The 14,808-nt window shown below is 37.8% G+C and overlaps 1 protein-coding gene across 1 annotated transcript in view; it reads left to right on the plus strand.

Annotated features, from left to right (window-relative positions):
• The window catches only part of LOC149168163 (SH3 domain-containing protein), a 275,430-nt gene that overhangs the window by 156,787 nt on the left and 103,835 nt on the right, over nt 1-14,808 (plus strand). The window lies entirely within an intron of this gene.

The raw sequence follows: 14,808 nt of genomic DNA on the forward strand, positions 1-14,808 counted from the left end.
GCTCTGGCAGCACGTGTTTAAAGGGAAAAACGCGATTTTTTTTTATTTCATTTGGACAGCAGAGGGCGCGGTGGGGTTTGGAGACATGGAGTGTTGGAGGCTTGGAGATTTTGCCATTTTGGAGCTAAATCAACTACCTAGAGGAGAAAATCGAAGAGTGAGCTAAGGAGGAGACAAATTATATCCATAAAAACTGTATGGGCACCAATGTTTTTTGTTTTCATTGTTTTGTAACTTTGTTTTTGTTTTTTTTCAATGTTTTTGGTTGGGTTTGGAATGGGGTTTTTGACATTTGTCCAATGTAATTTTTTTTTAGTTTTTTTGGTTGGGTTTGGAATGGGGTTTTTGACATTTGTCCAATGTATTGCTTTTTAAGTTTTTTGGTTGGGTTTGGAATGGGGTTTCTTAAATTGTATATAATTTTTTTTTTAGTTTTTGTACAATGTAAATAGTAAAATACTAAATTGTAAGTTTGTAACTTGTAAATACTAAATTGTAATCTTTATTTTCCCATAGGTTCACCGAAACACCATTCAAGTTTTCAACTTCAAAGTTCAAAACCAAACATGCCAAGGAAATTGGACCCTTTCTGGGAATTTGGTGAACCCAATGCTTCGAATGATAGACTAAACTTGACTTGCAAGTTGTGTGGGCACCATATGTTCGAGGGGGGGGGGGTGTACAGATTGAAATATCACCTTGCAAAAATCCCTGGATTTGATGTAGGGCCTTGCAAAAATACAAATCCTGAACTCATCCAAAGAGCCATGAAAGCATTGGAAACTTTAAACCACAATAGAGAGGCCAAAGAAGAAATGAAGAGGCAACTAAAAAAGTCAGCTGAACAAGAAAGTGCCATTGGTTCTTTTGCAGCATCAACCAATCTGGTAACTACCTCATCATTTTTTGTTCCTCGAACCACACCTGGTTCACAGCCATCTATTGGTTCAATGCTAAAAAAAACTGAGAGAGAACAAACTGACAAGTTGCTGACAGAATTTCTCCTTTGGAGTGATATTCCTTTTAGCATTGTAAGGATTAATCCATTTTTCCAACCTACTCTTGATGCTATTGCAACTGTTGGCGTAGGGTACAAAATCCCTTCTTATCATGACATGAGAGGTCAGATTCTTCAAAATGAAAAGCTTGACTGCACCAAAAGATTGGAGGATTTTAGGGCATCATGGGCACAAAAAGGATGCATTGTGATGTCAGATGGTTGCACTGACCAAAAGGGGAAAACCCTTATAAACTTCTTGGTTAGTTGTCCCAAGGGGACTATGTTTTTCAAATCTATTGATGCATCTGCACAAATCAAAGATGCAAGAACTTTATGTGATTTGCTAGATGTGTTTATTTTGGAGGTGGGTGCAGAAAATGTTGTCCAAGTCATAACAGACAATGCTGCAAATTATGTTGTTGCTGGCAAGATGTTTATGGACAGACATCCTACTTTATTTTGGACACCTTGTGCTACACACTGTATTGATTTGATGTTGGAGGACATAGGGAAAATTTCCTTTTGTCAAAGATATTGTTGAGTCATCCAAAAGCATTACAAAATTTATATAGAACCATACATTTGTGCTTAGCTTGATGAGAAGATTCACCAACAACAAAGAGTTAGTGCGCCCCGCCATTACATAGTTTGCCACCAGTTTCATATCTCTTCAATCCCTCTTGAATTCTATGTGGGATGTGAAGAGAATGTTTCTTTCAGAGGAGTGGCATGCTTTGCCAATGAGCCGCAAACCAGAGGGGGAGGCCGTATGCAGACTAGTTTCATACCAGGAAGACTTCTGGGCGGGAGTGCAGGAGGTGTGCGCCGTTACTGAACCTTTGGTAAAGGTTCTTTGGTTAGTTGATGGTGAGAAGCCCGCAATGGGCTATTTGTATGAGGCCATGGACAGGGCCAAAGAAGCCATTCGAGCCTACTATGATGATAAGGGAGATGAGGGGTTTCAGAGACAACTCCTCCTATGGGGAGTGATTGATGAACGATGGAACAACACATTCCATCGTCCCATTCATGTTGTTGGGATTTTTCTGAACCCCACATTTTCTTACGCATGTGGGTTTGTATTTGATGCTGAGATCATGGATGGATTCTTATCCTGTGTCCAGAAGATGGTGCAATCTCCAACAGAACGTACAAAGGTCTCTAAAGAAATTGAGACATATAGGATGGCAGGTGGCACATTTGGCTTTGACATGGCTGTGACTGATAGGACAATTAAAATGCAAGATATTTTTTAGTTTGTAACTTTGTTTCAATTTTCATTGTCTCTTCAAATTCCATCTTTTTCTTATGTTTATTTAAAATTTTATTTGTAATTTTGTTGTAAATGCATGGTGGAGAATGTATGGTGCTTGGTTACCCCTTCTGCAAAAGCTTGCCATTCGAGTCCTCAACCAAACATGTAGCTCCTCAGGATGTGAGTGCAACTGGAGTGTATTTGAAAAAATACACAACAAGAAGTGCAACGGTTAACACTTAAAAGTTTAAAATATTGCAAATTTCCAAATAAATTTTTGAATTCATTAAACAATATATTTTTATTATTATTAATTATTGTTTCATGGTCTTTGTACAAGTTGGAGTCCCAGCGACTTAATGACATGGTCTACGTCTACTACAATCTTCGATTGTGGGTGAGGCAACTTGAGAGGACACATGATATGGAGGCCATTTCATTGGATGGGATTGACATCACTGCTGCATGGAGGGTTGAGGCTAAGAGGCCTCTCATGGAGTTTGCTGATGATTGGTTAGTGCAGGATGTAGTGGAGGGGGAGGAGGAGGAGGAGGCCAAAGAACAGGAGGAGGAGGTGACACCACCTGCCCGGGCTACCCTTGCCACCAGTAGAGGATGTGGTCTACCTCTTATAGCTCCTACTCCTAGTTCTTTAGCTTCTAGAGCACAACAGACTCCACTGCCAACTCCACCAACGCCAACATCTACATCTAGAGGGAAAGGGAAAGCTATGGCATTTTCTCGCAAGAGGGGCAGAGTAAATCAATAGTATTAGACTTTAGTTATTTTGTTCATTTCATTGTATATGACATTATTACTCATGAGATACATTATTATATTTTTTTGTTGATATTTTGAGGCTGAGTTGGGACTTAGGATTCAGGACTTACTATTCAAGACATGATTCACTGTTATGTGTGATTTTAGCACTAGAAATGATATTAAACATCTTATATATTAGTTCTTTTATCATATTTATATGTCAATGTATTTATTTTATGTTGTAGATGGTTTAGATATTAAAAAAATGAATATTTTTGTACCAAACGATTTTTTCCCGATTATTGCCATTTTTTCCCCAATTATTAGGATTTTTTCCTCGTGCTGATATTATCCCGATAATGACTAGTGCAACATTGGTTAGGGTTTTATTAGGTTTTTTGCCTATCTATGGATATAAATAGGGGTCTTCCCCCTTTCTTATGTATTTCTATCTAAGTTACCGGATCCGACCCTCTGGGGTACAGGATCCACGGATCCACGGATCTGATCCGGATTCGGATCCGGATCCGCGTAAATACGCCCAAGAACCGGCACGTGGCGGATTAATATTTGTTAGAAACGGATGTTGAAATCTGGAAACGGATCCGGTTTAGGGTTGGGTTCGGGTTAAGTTCGATAAATTTCGATTCATGTTCGATTTTTTGCGTGCCTTATTTTGCAGGTTAAGTTCGATAAATTTCGGTTCATGTTCGATTTTTTACGTGCTTTATTTTGCGTTGTAGGGTCCGTCGTATTTCAACTTTAGAGTTCCAATATCTTCGCGTTACAGGGTTTGCCTGCCATATTTCAATTTTAGAGTTCCAATCTATTTTTGTTTGGGTTGTCAAGCATGCAAATGAAAATGTGCGCATACATCTAATATATCATGTATGGGAAGTTGGGAACCATCGTGAAAACTCCGGCAGTTTCAGAAGCCATCGGGCGGTTTTCCCAAAAAATGCAGGCTATCATAAGAGAGCCTTCAATGTATTGGCCTTTGACGATTTGTAGATCAAAAATGTAAAAACTATCATTGACGGAACTACAGTCGCATAGAGACGCCACTGCAAACTTCGGTAGGTTATGCCCTCGAAAGACACGATGGTAATTCAGTCAACAAGCTTTTAACTTTTTCATTTTTACCCCTTTTTTTTAATTTGAATTCATATGGTTTTATAATTTTCTTTTAATTCATATGGTTTTATAATTTTCTTTGAGATACATATTCTTTTATACATATTAAAAACAATAATATATTCATAATAACGAATTATATATTAAATTTTATTTGAATATATTTTCTCATTAAAATTGTTTTATAAATAATTTATTTTCTTTATTTATATATATTAAAAAATAACATATTAATATGCGTATTAAGTTCAATTAAATTTTATGTTAAATATAATAATGTTTATGTGTATATAAAGGATTACAAATTTAATAATTATAATTATATATATATTTGAATTTAATGGCTCTTGTATGGTGTGTGGGCATAAACTAATGATGGTGTTTTATGAATGCAAATTTAAAAAACAACAATTTGTTAATTTGAAGAGATAATTAAAGATGAACTTGAATATATGGTAAAAGCACAAAATGAATGATAATGATTTAGCTTTAATATATATATATATAAAAATGGATGATTTTGTGTCTATTATTAATTTTATTATATTTTTAATATTATTATATTTTTTGTACTTGCCGTATCCTTGCCGTATCCGGATCCTGGATTTTCAAAAAACTAGCGAATCCGGATCCGGATCCGGATCCGTATCCGTATCCGTATCCGAATCCTGGTAACTTAGATTTCTATCCTTTCTTACATATCTCTATCATTTCAAGACAAGTTAGCCAGTTCATGTTGTTTCTTGGAGATGTCTTCCTCCATTACTTGTATTCATGGGTGCAATCTACTTGTGGGTGTGCTGGTGTTTGTTACCCACCTATGTGGGTGAATCCTAGGGGATTTTTTTCTCCTATTCTGTTCAGCTTGCCAGCAAACAGCCCTATGTATCTACAAATAGCTAGCGTCAAAGGCACTCCATCTATGCTTTGGTCAGTTCTTTGTGACATCTAGCTTACCTATCGTATGAAGGTGGGCCATACTTTATAAGGTACATTAACCATTTCTGTAATCAAACACTTCATTTAATGTTTAAGAGCAGATCAGTTTGAATCACAGACTGAATTGGATTATTGACTGCTTTCGGTTGTATTCTTGTTCCCATGCTTCACCTTGGTGGTTATCCTCTGCCTATGTAATGTACCAAGCCAAACTACAAGGAATTTTTGATGCACAATTTCAAAATCCTCAAGCAAATGTTTCCAAAAAGACTTGTAATTCTCTGTGATACCTTTCTTCAAACAATTTGAGTGCAATACACAGACATTCTATTTAAACAAATAACATAGAGGATGTCAAACAGTTGGTATGCAAACTGGAGAAGAAACAATTTGTGGCAAATAAGGAGCTTTCATTAAGAGCAAGCATCAATATTACAAGGCCACTGTAATTCTTACACCTGGAACTTGCATTTATCAACAAAATACCACTGGAAGATAGTCTTACAACCAATTCGGCCTCCTTAGGAAGGCTTCCACAGGCATAAGATTATTTGTTCTCTCCAAACACAAGCTGCTACAGGTATACTGTCAATTCGGCCTCCCTGAAATGAACTGCTACAGGCAAATTATTGTTGTGTCTTCTCCCAAGGAGCTGCTCAAGACATGCGGTATGGCCTCTGAATATGCACATCAGTTCGATCTCCCTCTAACTGAAACTTGTCACTAAACTCCTTCAAACAATACTGCTCGGTCCCTCAAGGAAGAATGTTGGGACTTTTGGATCATCAAACCCTCCCTTGTGGACAGTGATGGAACAGCTTGATGCACTTAAAAACAAAGTCTGCTACAGATAATAAAATGAACGAATGAGGATGCCAATTTCTGGAATAAGAGTGCAGAGATTCGGTCTCTCTTTCTTGGTGCAAAGATTCAGCCTCTGAGTTTTCTTCTAATTGCCAAAATATTTTGGCCTTCTGCCCCAATAACAATTCAGCCACTTGTTGGTTTCCTATTCAGAACAATTCTGGAACCCTCAAACCTTTGAAAAGAAACCATAGCCTCATTGCTAAACTGTTTGACCTCCAAGGTGGCAACTTAACTCGGCTTTCAAGCTTGAAGATAGATGAGATACTTGACCCTCTTAAGCATTCGGCCTTTCTTGGAATGATCTCTGCCTTTGGAAATTCAGTCACAAGGAAATAACCTCTCAATCTTGTATTCATCCCTTCCAAGAGCAATTGTTCTTGGCACCATGATATGCACAAAATACCTTGCCAAACACTGAATGACAATGCAACCATCTCCTGCAAACAAATTTCGTTAGAACTTCAGGAAACGTCAATGAGAAAGAGCTCGACTAGGGTGGAAATGATGTCCTCCGAAGATGGAAGATGTCTAACTAGGGTGGTAACTTGGTAAGGAATCCATTGAAGCGAGAGTGAGGGCCTCACCTGAAACCCTCGGAAGCAAACTCACTTGATCTCCTCACCAATAGCAAATGATATGGCGGAATAGAATCATCAATCATTGAGCTCCCTTCTCCTTGTATAATTGTTCATTTAGACTTCTCCAAGCTTCTAGGTCTTCATTTAATATTATTTTATTGAAGAAGTCAATTTTCCCTCCTAGGTGATTTTTGTTCCTTTTTCAAAATAAAATACTTTTTGCCTCCCCTATAATTTATTATTTACCCTTTTTATTTAATAATAACAAAATTGGGTAAATTCCCATGTATCTCCTGGAATAACTTTTCCTTCTCACTAGCCTATTAGGTTGATAATTAGACAAACATGAAGGATATCCCATGCTCGCAAAAATTGTGGACATTACATCCTAGTCTAGTGTGACCTTCGTTAAGGCTGTTTTTTCCATTGTTTAGGAGGGGCACAAATAGGAGGCATTGATTGATGTTTTTGCCCATGGTAATTTATGCCTAGCACTATTCATATTTGCTTGGTTTTGTATCCCAATCTTTGGGTTGACTATTCTCTCTCATCAATATTGGTTCCCTAATTTCCTCATTATTGAGTAGGTGATAAGAAACTTTGTCCTCAGAGTTTGATGCAGCAGAAAGAAAAGAAAAAGCATAAGCCACGAAGATAAAATGCAAAATATTGGATGGGATAAAAAAAATGTGTGGACAAAAAACTAGCCTGAGCTCTACTCCACTCATTAGCCGTCACCCAATTCTTGGCTAATGCATGAGTATATGAAAAGAAAAGGAACTTTGATATCCCAACCCTGATGAATGATAAATTGCTTTATCTTAAAGGGCCATAAATGCATAAATCAACCTTGTAGCCGAAGCTATGTAAGAAAGGGTGGAGACACAAAAGTACTAGATGCACAGGATGAGGGCCTACTTGGCGATGGATGATTCCACCGCATTAGTTCCATCACTATGCGGGAAGGATGTAAACCCTCTTTAGTTAGGGGTAGCAAAATAAGCTGTTTAGGAGCAATATATCATAAACTTGACAAAGCTATAGAACGTTCTTCATGTAAACTGTGAGTGACTCGTTCCTATCATCTAAGGCCATGTGGAGGCTTATGGTCTCCACATCTATCTCCCTATAGTAGAGTACATTATTGAAGCTACCATGTAGCAACATGCGTAGATTCTTGATATGGGAATTGAAGTCCCCCAAGAGAATGAGGGATATATAAAACTATTGGATTTAAGTGGTAATGTATTTGTTGGCCATGACATAGTCCATCACTATAGAGAAAACATTTAAACCCTCCTTAATTATGGTATTAAAGTTAATTATTAAGGAACAACAAATTGTGGGACTCCTTTAATTGTATGAGGTTCTTCCTAAAAACTAAGTGGCTTGATCTTGTTATTTGAAGTCATGTGGAGGCCACAATTTGAAGATCTATCTCCTAGGGGTAGAGTAAATCCTTGTCTTTGTTATGAAACCAGCTCACAAAAAGATAGAAAAGAAAGATGCCTTAGAATTCAACCTTTTCGAGGGGGCAACCTCCTTTACATTACATAAATGAACAATTCTTGGATGATACAAATGAAAAGACCTCCTTTCTATATATAGGAGTCTAAGGGGTCATAACATAATCAAGCCGACATAACAATACTAATGTAAGGGCACAATAATAATAATAGTGGGCTTCTATGGGGCACAATAGTAACAATATGGGCACTACATGGGTACATCAATATAATAAGTGGGTTGTACTAATAACAATAAGGGGTTACACTAATAGTATAGGGGCCTAACATGCCCCTCTCCTTCAAAAAGCGTTGTCCTCAATGCTTGAGTAGTTCTTGATGCTTCTGTATAAAATTCTTGTCCTCCCATGTGGAATCTTCGGCAGCTAAGTTCTTCCACTTGATGAGATACTCTGAAATTGATCGATTTCGTAGTTGTCGGGTTCTTGTTTCTGTGACTGCTCCAGGTTCCAATATGATTTTTCCTTCGTCTTCAATTTCTGGCAATATTGTTTGAATTGGGATATTTTGCAACTTTTGAATAAGTGGCCATACTTCTTTGTCCTTCTTCCCTTCATCCCTTGCTTCGTTTATCCAATCTGGTTGGATAATAGAAATAGCACAAAACAATGCTTCCACATCCTCATCTTTGAAGAGTCTTCCCATTCGGTAAGGTCGCCATTTTTTAAGTGCATGTAGTATTGCCAACATTTCCTTCTCATAAATAGCTTGCTTGAGGTGTAGCAGTAAAAATACCCAATCACCTACATCAAAATTTTTTTCACTACAATGTTGATCTACCTGTTGTTTCATTTGATTTTGCACCGAAGTGGCGTTATCCTTTAAAAGTTGGAGAACTTGTTGTTGATGCTCGATGTGATCTTTCACTGCTTGAACCTTTTTCTTCTTGGTATGTCCTTCTATCTCTAGAGTTTGAGGAGTGGTAATTTCTTCCAATCCTTTACAAGATATGGTCGGATTCATTTCTTCTTTCTCGATGTGATCTTTCACTTCTTGCACCTTTTTTTTCTCGATATGTCCTTCTATCTTGAGAGTTTGAGAAGTGGTAATTCTTGCCAATGCTTTACAAGATATCATCTGATTCATTTCTTCTTTCTCTGGGGTGGGGTCTTGGCGCATATTTTCTTCTTTTGATGTTTCTTGATCCTTTTCTTCCTCCTCTTCATATTCTATGTAAAATAATTTCTTCTCAGCACACTGATGACCTTTAATGCATTTGCTATTACAATTGTAACAAAGCCCTTTTTCTCTTTTGTCTTCCAATTGTTGTGGTGTAACCCTTGTAGGTTGTGGAAGGCTAGGAGAAACAACACTTCCATCGTTATAGTTGTGAGGGGTATGCTTCCTGGTTTCCATAATTTTGCTTTCCACTATGTCACAAAGCCCTTTTACTCTTTCCAATTGTTGTGGTGTTGCTCTAAAGAAGGTGTTGCTCTTTGTATCCTCATAATGTGCTATCATTTCCTCCGTGAAAATTGACCACGTAACAAGTTTTTTACGAGAACAAAGCCCTTCATACCATAAAAATGGATCTGGTTCTAAATATGAAGATGCAATACATACCTTTTGTAACAGTTGCACCTCATGTAGATCGAAATATTTCTCCATCTGTAGTATCCAATTTACTGGATCCTTGCCATCAAACTTCCTCATCTCGCTTTTTCTTGATTTTAGGAGCTCGATCTTGAAACAACTGTAACTTTGTACTTTCGGATCTTTAGCTCTGAAATTGCGACCTTTAGTAGACCTCTGTGTCCTCTTTCCAATGCCACAAGTCTGACCCAAATTGGGTTCTCCAAGGAAGAGTTATGCGAAATCTCCCACAGTGACTTGATTATAGACTAGTTCAGTAGAGCACACTTGTACGACGTGCCACGAGTCACTGTTTCAACCTTTGGATCTGAAACACGCATACAAGAAACTACAGTCCGTCCTCTTTTTGTACCTTCTTATGAAATTTCAATCCGATCCTCAGAGAGAAAGTTATGACGATTTTCCCCAGGTCACCTGTTTTGAATGTAATTCAGGAGTCTGCAAAAAGACCAACTTCCTCAGATCATATCTCCGCAAATCTCGCGCAAAAAGCTCTGAAATTCGGACCCAAGGTTCAGCGCGATTTCTTCTCAAATGGGTTTTTTTTGCGACTTCTGAAACGTCACAGAAAAAAAGTTATAGCAAAAATTCCACAATGACCTGTTTGGAGCAGCAAAACCCTAGAATCCAAAGCTCTGATACCAAATGTTATGAAACCAGCTCACAAAAAGATGGAAAAGAACGATCCACGCCTTAGAATTCAGCCTCTTCGAGGGGGCAACCTCCTTTACATTACATAAATGAACAATTCTTGGATGATACAAATGAAAAGACCTCCTTTCTATATATAGGAGTCTAAGGGGTCATAACATAATCAAACCGACATAACAATAATAATGTAAGGGCACAATAATAATAATAGTGGGCTTCTATGGGGCACACTAGTAACAATATGGGCACTACATGGGTACATCAATATAATAAGTGGGTTGTACTAATAACAATAAGGGGTTACACTAATAGTATAGGGGCCTAACAGTCTCTCTTTTGTAGTGACACATGTATTTTCATGGTATGGGCATTGAAGCCCCCCCTATAGAAGGACCTCACCGAGAGTGGACTAATGGGAGATGTTCACATAAAGGGTGAAGAAGGGGTCCTTGTTAGGCTCCTTGTGGAGTGCAAAGTGTAACGAGGATGGGGAAAATAATGGATTGTGATGTAGATATTGCAAGGAAGTGGGCACTCTTGCAGTTTCAAACCCATAAGAACTTGGTGTACTCATCTTAGGAAACCATGGAGACCTTGGTTTGTAGTAAATCTTGGATGAGGCAGGCAACCCCACACAAACATCTGATGACATCATTGGAAGGTGTCTCTTATTTGCAAGACCAAGTCCCATGCTAACTATGGATTCAAGGTGGTATCTGCATGGGGCTCAAATGTGTATTTATGAGGAAAAGGAGGTCTTGGGATGCATTATGAAGTGTTACTAGACACAACAACATTGTGGAGAGAGATAGAAATCAAAGCACACGAGAGAGCGTAATATTCATTATTACCTTTGGCAAATGACTTTATTAAGAATGGTGGTTCACATGAGATGATTTATACAAATGAGAGGGAATCAAAATACCAAATTGAAAGGTGGGGCACTTTTCCCAATTGGAGATGTGGGGCCTATATAAATACTAAATAATACAAGGCTAACTATGGGAAAAAATGAAGACTATGCGATTTTCAACATTCCCCTTTAAGATGATCATGGGCCATAGGGAGAAGTCACACACACATCTTTAATGGCAACTCTCCCACACCAATATTATTTCTGGTTTGCTAAAGGTGGTCTATGGTAAAGGTTTTGTGAAGATGTTTGCAAGTTGGTTTGTTTAAGGTATGAAGATTGGCATAATTTTTCTGATTTTGTGTGAAATTTTTTGATGATCCACAAGATTATGAGCTAATTGAATAATGCTTTGGTTGTCGTAGAATAGAGAGTTGGGGTGTTTTTTAGGAAGACCTATTGTTCAAGAATCATCAACGTAAATGCAAGGTGTTTTCCAACAAGAATGATGCAAAGAATAGAGTTGTGGGTTGTTTTTGAGGAAGACCTTACTATTAAAGAATCATCAACTTACATGCAAGGTGCTTCCTAGTAAGAATGATGCCAACATATTTGGCTTTTTTCAAGGAGAGGTCCATATTTTGTTGCTTCTTGGAACACAAAGAAACCAGTCTAGGAATGAGAATATATAGGTACCTTGAAGTGGATCTTCACCCATCAAGATCATTGGTTGAATCGAGCTTAAATAAGCCCTTGAAGAAGACTAGGTGTGTTGACAGAGTAGTGGATACCCATGTGAGGAGTGCCTTTGATATAGAACAAATGTGTTTTGGCATCGTGCGAGTGGTTCTCATAAGGTTCCGACACATAATTGGCGTATCTATTGACAACAAAAGATATATTGATTGTGTATGAATAAGGTAGAGTAGACTACTCAATAATGACCAAAAAGTTATAACATCAAATAAGGGAGATGGAAAATTGGATTGAAATTTCATTTTAAAAAAGAGAGGGCTCAAATAAGGTTACAATTGATCATATTAAAGTGTTGCCTAAAGTCCAATATAGATTGAAGTTGAGAGAGCAAAATCTTGGAGGAGAACTAAGTGTTTTGAATTCTGAGAAAGTAGTGGAGTAAGCCTAAATCAATAATCTTAAAGGATTCTTATAGTTGTAGCTTCATTTCCTTAAGCGTGGATGATGGATTAAAAATCACAAGTAGGTCATCAACATGAAGCACAGCAATGAGGGTCTAATTGCCATGATAGTGATATAGAGATCATGTTCAACCTTGCAACTAGAGAAATGAAAGTTGAGAAAGAGGTGTAGATTTTTTCATTCCAAGCTCGATGTGTCTTTCTAAGCCCATGGAAATAATTTTCAAGTTTGCAAACCAATGGTGTTTTCTCATCTTGAACAAATCCCAATGGTTGTTTTTTCAAAATTTCCTCTTCAAGGTCTCCTTAAAGAAAGGAACTTTTGATGTTCATTTGATGAACCTCCCACTTCAGTTGAGTAACATTAGATAGAACAATTGGAGTATAGTCCATTTGAGCAATTAAAGGAAAGGTTTGAGTGTTGTCTAAACCATCCTTTTGCAAAACCGCTTTGCTACAAGTCAAGCCTTATGCTTTTCATTCTGTTTCTCAACACCAAACTTTGTTTTGTAGACCGAGTTACTAACAAAATATTCTTATTCTAGTGAAATGGGACCAACTCCCATGCCCAATTATTGATTAGGGAATCATACTCACCGATTGTGGTTGCTTCACACTATGCACATTCTTTGGCATTGGTGGGATATTTGTTAGTATCCCTTGACAGGAAAGGGCTATTTTGGAGAAGGCTCCCAATGATGCTTTGATCCACTTGTTGGTGCATGAAAAATTGATAGTGTGGATAAGTGTGGATATGAACCACTTGGGAAGTGGTCTTCAATGAGTTGGAGGAAGAGGAGTTGACTTAGTGAATGAAAAGAGAGGTTTTCTCCAACAACATATGGTTTCTTAGTCCCTGTGAGATGAGTGTTGAAAGGGGCATTGAGTATAGAAGGAAAGACCTATGTAATGTTGGACATTGGATAAGCCAACGCTTCCCGTGTGTTTCACGACATGGACTAACTGCCTCTCGTGGATCCTTATTTCTAGCGATGCAATCATTGACTAACACCTGCGGGTTTTGGTCTAATGACAATTGTGGTTCTCAACAAGTGGTATCAGAGCGCAGGTGATGAGTTCGGTACACACTCAACTCGCCTTGGAGGGGAGATTGTTGGACATTGGGTAAACCAATGCTCCTCGTGTGTTTCGCAACATGGACAAACCGCCTTTCGTGAATCCTTATCTTTGGCGATGCAATCGTTGACTAACACCTACAGGGTTTGGTCTAACGACAATTGTGATTTCGAACATGTAAGGGGAACGTAAGTGGGTTTAGATGAGTTCAAAGGTCTTTGTTAACATCTCTAGGGAGAGTGTTTGAAGAGACACTCAGGAGATTGAGAGAAGGAATGACATTATTGGCTTGATGAGAGAGATCCACCAAAATATGATGAGATGGAGGGCAATCATTTGTAAGGGGTAGTGAAAAAAGATTTTGGCATACAATGAGTATGTACCTCATGAAGGACATCATCTCTATGTTGAATCACATTGCGAGTGGAAGGGTCATATAAATGATATTGCTTGTCTACTTTGTTGTAGCCCACCAATATGTAATAGTGAATTTTAGTCTCCAATTTGTTTCACTTTTCCCTAGGAATATGGGTCCATGCACATATCCAAAAAAAATGAAATGTGAAATTGGGGGTTTGTCTTGATATCATTTCTCATATGGGGTCATATCTTAAACAACATGAGTAGGTCTTTGATTGATGATGTGCTCCACACAAACAATGACTTACCCCCATAATTTAAGCTCCATTTGCTTAGAATGAAGCATTTATTGAGCTGCTTCCATAATTGCTTTGTTCTTTTGTTCAACTAGTACATTCTATTGTGGGGTGTAGATAATAACCTTTTGACAAGAGATGCCATGAATAATGAGAAATGTTTGGAAATTGTTATTAGTATATTATCCTCCTTGATTGGCCTTGAGACTGTTGATCTTTTTCTCATTTTGTTTTTCCTGTAATCCTTGAATTTTTCAAAAGCTTCATCCTTGAATTGAATGGTGTATGTCCAAATAAATCTACAAAAACCATCAATATTGATGAGGAACTACATAGCTCCTCCAAAAGAGTGAGATGTCATAATTCCACAAATGTTATTATGAACGAACTTGAGGGGTTGACAGGCATGTCCCACATTATTATTATGGAAGTACTCTTGATGAAATTTCCCTCACACACATCCTACATAGACAACACTAGCTGGTTCAATGCGTTGAATATCATTAGTTGTTTGAAGACAACATATGCGTAGAAGGGACCCAAACTTTGTTTGCCCCAAATGTAGATGCCATTCGCATGCTGGTGTTGTTTACATTGGCAACCATGGTGATAGATCCCTTTTATTTTGAGGAAGGAGTCTTCCCAAGCTTGTACATATGGTTAGATTCATCATAATAACCTGAGGAAACTACTTTAATGCCATCATCCATATCTTTAAAAACCTATCTGTTGGGTGTGGAAATGCCATTATTGTAAATTT

The sequence above is a fragment of the Pinus tabuliformis genome, chromosome 4_2 (genome assembly GCF_031772625.1).
Source record: "Pinus tabuliformis cultivar Carrire ecotype Pingquan chromosome 4_2, CPIR1, whole genome shotgun sequence".
NCBI classification, from domain to species: Eukaryota; Viridiplantae; Streptophyta; class Pinopsida; order Pinales; family Pinaceae; genus Pinus; species Pinus tabuliformis.